The 4,870-nt window shown below is 51.1% G+C and overlaps 1 pseudogene; it reads right to left on the bottom strand.

Moving 5' to 3' along the window:
• Positions 1–1,060: 1,060 nt before the first annotated feature.
• LOC102065737 (translocon-associated protein subunit beta-like) lies at positions 1,061–3,752 on the bottom strand (annotated as a pseudogene).
• Positions 3,753–4,870: the final 1,118 nt, after the last annotated feature.

Genomic DNA, 4,870 nt, shown 5'->3' with positions numbered 1-4,870 from the left:
CCACCAGGCCTGGGAATTTTGGAAAATAAGAAGGGGGAGCCCCCCAAGGCCTTGTATTGGCTCAAGACACAGCAAGGCTTGGTGAGGCTGCTGTGGTTCCGCTCCCCACCCCAGCTCTGTGCCTCAGCAAAGTCCCCTCCTGCAGACTGGGAATGCTGGATCCAGCTGCTGCTGGAACCAACTGAGCCCATGCCCCGGGCTCCAGTGTCCCCTCTTAGCAGGGCCCTTAGCCCTCCTCAGCCACCAATGGCCATTTTGTGTCCCAGGTGGTTCAGTGTCATCCAAAGGCACAGAGGGTCAGAGAATGGCACAGGAAAAGACCTGATGGCAGAGAACATGTCCTGATCCACTGAAAGCTGGAGCGTGTCATGTGGATGGGGCTGTGGGTGGGTATAGTTAAGCAGAGTAGTTAACTCTCCCAGTGCAGGGAGAGTTTCTCAACCTGTGCACCTGATTCTTCTGGAACTTAACCCTGATCCTCCTCCCTGCACTCCACCCTCATGGCTTTACAAGCCCATCATGGACCTGGGCAGGCTGGTGGGTCAGAGAACAGTATCAACAGGAAAAAGCAGCAGCTGTGACATCCTCTATCAAATCAGGTTTGTGGTGTCACCAGAGCAATATCTGTCCCACAGGGCAGGCAGCACCTGGAGGGGACCCTGAGATATGACACCCTGCAGAAAACTGCAGCAGGCAAATGGGTGCTGGAGGCAGCACAGGGGGCAGAGACCCACAGACAGGCCCCTCTGGGCACTAACATGCTTCGCTGCTCGGATTGCTGCAGCTGCAGAGGAGAGAGAGGTTCTGCCTTCAAAGGGGTTGGACAAGGCAGTTTGGGACTTCTGGTTGTTCTTTTTTCTGTTTGCTTGTTTCCCATTCAAACACAGAGGACACCTCACAGCTGCTGCTGCAGCCACTGAATCCTTTGCCCAGAGGGCTGAAGCACGATGCAGGCAGCACCTCACGGGGGACAGGCCATCCCGACTCAGACGCTCTTCTTGGGGGTTCGGCGGTGTCCTTTCCCGAGCTCTGGATTGCTGCTGCTAGCCTTGGACTCTGCTCAGTTCTTTTTGCTCTTGGGGGTGTCATACTTCCTCTTGCTCGAGTACCAGAGCAGCAGAGGGATTCCGATGGAGGGCAGGGTCATCGCTCCAAATGCCGCCCAATTCAGCTAGAGGGAGAAATTGTTAAGAGAAAAGTGAAAACAATCCAGGCCAGGGGAGTCTTAAAGCAATGTGGTCAGAGGAGGAGAGGCAGGAGAGACCTCACACTCTCTGCAGCTTCCTCACATGGGGAAGCAGAGGGGCAGGCGCTGATGTCTGCCCTCAGTGACCAGTGACAGGACCCAAGGGAGCGCCCGCAGCTGTGTCAGAACAGCCGACATTAAGGCTGGATATTAAGAAAAGGCTCTTTCTCCCAGAGAATGCTCTCCCAGGCACTGCAAGAGGCTCCCCAGGAAAGCGGTCACAGCACCGAGCTTGACACGAGCTCAAGGAGTTTGGATAGGGCTGACAGGCACATGATTGCGATTCCTGGGGTTGTCCTCTGCAGGGCCAGGAGTTGGACTCCACAATCCTTGTGGGTCCCTTCCAGCCTAGGAGATTCTAAGAGTCTACTCTCAGATTTTCTGCCTCAAATGCCACAGTGCAGCTCCTTCACAGAGGGAGCTGGGATGGAAACTCAGTCGCTTCTGTGACAGTTCCCTGGAGAACTGACAGGAACTAACTCCAGCTCCCTCTGGAGCTCTCCAGGTGACTGCAGGGCAAGCCACAGACACGATGTGCAAGCAGGAAGCCACCACACTGGGCTGCAGCTGCCGTGATGCACTTTTCCACTGTCAATTGAAAGGTACTCACAAAGTGAGGGGAGAACCTCCTGTCAAAGTCACGCTAAGCCAGGATTCCTCCCTGCCCAGGAGCACTGGTGAAGCCAACCTGGAAAAGGCACGGAAAAGACAGGCTTTACCACCTTTCCTGCTCGCTCCAGAACTGGCCAGGGTGAGAGCAACACAGACATGGATCGCTGCAACCGTGCAACCATGCAGCTCTGGGAGCACAGTCAGGTGTGTCTGCAGGGATCCCATAAATCAGCCACTTACCACCACCTGGGCACCCTCCTGTGCCAGGTACGTGATGGTGGCAGAGGTGAAGTTGAAGTACCCAGCCTTTAGAGGCCGTAGAACCACAGTGTGGGACATATTGCTCGCTCTGGGAGCTGGACGTAAAGGAACTGTTATATTTCAGCCCAGGAAGAAAAGTGAGGAGATGTGAACGAGCAACCAGGACCCAGGTGAACAAGTCAGTGCTGCTAACAGATCTGAGTGCTCGTGGTCATAGACAGCCAGACCCACCCAAGGCTGACCCAGCTGCTCCTCCACAGGCAGAGGAACTACCCCGGGACCTGGTCCTGTCTGCAAGAAACTTTGGTTTTACACTGCACCATCCAGAAGAGGGGGGTTTGGATCTGGCACCCTCTGGAAGGAGGCTCTGGAAGGAATTTCAGGGACAGTAGATGAAGATAGGATGAAGCTGCAGGATACTCAGGGGCAAGAAAGAGAGTGGGAAGAAATTTCAAAACATGAAAAGATATGGAGCAATTCTGTCCCACTTGACGCTGAGCATGCCAGAGACAATGCCACAATGTTCTGGGGGGAAAGAATCATCCGACAGCTCCACGTCTAGGGCAGCACTGAACACAACAAAGAGAGGGGTGAGACAGGAATCTTAAGCTTTGCCATCTGCTCATAGGCTCTGCAGCAAAGTGCACTGACACTTCCATCTTGACCAAATTGAAGAATTGGTTTTTCAGAGATAAAATGTCACCAGTAGAAGACAGGGAGGAGAGTTGAGGTATCTTACAGGGAGACTACAGAGGGAGGAAGGCAAAGCTGAGAGAAACAAACATAAGGACAAGAAAACCACCATTTTTTCCACAACACAATTTGGCAGTTTGCTTAACTTCAGATACCATCCCATGGATACACATGCTGGCCTAAATAATAACCAAATCCCACATATAAAATTACAGGATCTCATTAGTGTTGTATCAATTCAACATTACAGCACCATATATTCTTCTGTTAGCAGTACTGCGCTCAGTATGCATTATTCTGCCTTAAAAAAAATATCAAAAACCAAAATCTCAAAGCCCTTTAATAGTGTCCTGCATTTTTTCAGCCAGCTTTTCATTCTGCAAATGACACTTTTTACCAGCATGGTGGAAGTTCTGTTTTATCTTTGACAGGTCCTGAGTTAATCCTGATAGCAAAAAGGAATTTTCATTAAAAATAATAAATGTGAAAAACAGCTTACAAAGCCAAGAAAGAGAGCTGCATGCGTGGGGAACAGAGTGTCACAGGACACCGCAGGAACTATATCATGCTGGACTGACAGCTTCAGCAGCCATGAGGTGAAAGCAGGGAAGAGGAAGGAACAGGCAAATTTCAGGGTCAATCCTTCAGGCATTGCTTGAAAGCTCAGAGTTAGAGGGAGCAAAAAGCAATAGCACATCATGGAGCTCAGAAATTGCCTTGCCAACCCTGCAGCCACACAGAGAACATTTGCTCATGGTCAGTACTGAAGCCTGGACAGGGCTTACCTGGAGCCAACATTGTAGATGCTGTACTGCAAAGTCAAGTCCTTGCCCTCCACTGCATATCTATTTAACAGGGATTTGGAGGCCAGGAGCCTGGCACCATCCTCACAGTGAGCCACAGACACCAGAGCAAACACAGCAAGAAGCGGGAGCTTCATCTAGAAACACAAAGAAATGGAATGTCACTGATCATTTGAAATCTCTGAACACTTGCCTGTGAGACACAGCACTGTCCCAAATCTACAGCCATGGAAGAAAAGTTCACAGTCTTGTCCCCTTTCAAAGCCCTGCCAGTACCACTCCCTTTGACAGAATCATGAAACATCCTGAGTTGAAAGGCACCCAAAAGGATCATCAAGTCCAAGCCCTGGCCCTGCACATCTCAATAACGGGCAAAGCTTTCCAATCACTAAGCCTCTTCTAGTAACTTCCAGAGCAAAAGCTTTCATCAGTTACTATTTTCATCAGTTTTAGCAACTAACAGTTAATTGCCCTTGGAAGGCCTGGCAACTTTCCAGTGCTGTCTTACATAACAGAATTAGTTTTTAGAAAGCACAGCTCCTCACTTCCAACATTATTCTTCCCTATTTCCAGACACTGAGAACCACCAACTGCCTGCAGTGGCTTTTATGATCCTCTGCACATGTCCCTGCTTCAGGCCATGTGGTCTGACTTATCCAAACACATTGCCTCTGCAGCCACTCTGCTGAGAGGACAAGGAGACAACAGGAACACTACATATGTGACCAGTGAGGACACTTGATGGGGCTTTTGAATGCAAAAATTGTGAAGCAAAAGCTGCTTCAATATCAGGGCCTCTGCCTTCCACAGTCACAGGGTGGCTGGGATTGGACAGGACTGTAAAGACCATGCAATTGCATCCCCCTGTCATGGGCAAGGACACCTTCCACTAGCCCAGGTCGCTCCAAGCCCCATCCAACCTGGCCTTCGACACTTCCACGGATTGGGCACCCACAGCTTCTCTGGACAACTTGTGCCAGTGACTCACCTCACTCACAGGCACCAATTTCTTCCCAATATCCAATCTAACTCTGCCCTCTGGCAGTGGGAAGCCTTGTTTTGTCACTCCAGGCCCTTGTCCAAAGTCCCTCTCCAACTCTCTTGGAAGCCCTGTAGGCCCTGGAAGGGGCTCTAGGGTCCCCCTGGAATCCTCTCCAGACTCAACACCCCCAGCTCTCCCAGCCTGTGTCCAGAGAAGAGGGGCTGCAGCCCCTGGATCATCTCTGTGGCCTCCCCTGGACTCACTGCAGCAGCT

The sequence above is a fragment of the Zonotrichia albicollis genome, unplaced genomic scaffold (genome assembly GCF_047830755.1).
Source record: "Zonotrichia albicollis isolate bZonAlb1 unplaced genomic scaffold, bZonAlb1.hap1 Scaffold_122, whole genome shotgun sequence".
Taxonomy (NCBI): domain Eukaryota; kingdom Metazoa; phylum Chordata; class Aves; order Passeriformes; family Passerellidae; genus Zonotrichia; species Zonotrichia albicollis.
This window is presented reverse-complemented; position numbering and strand designations above follow the sequence as displayed.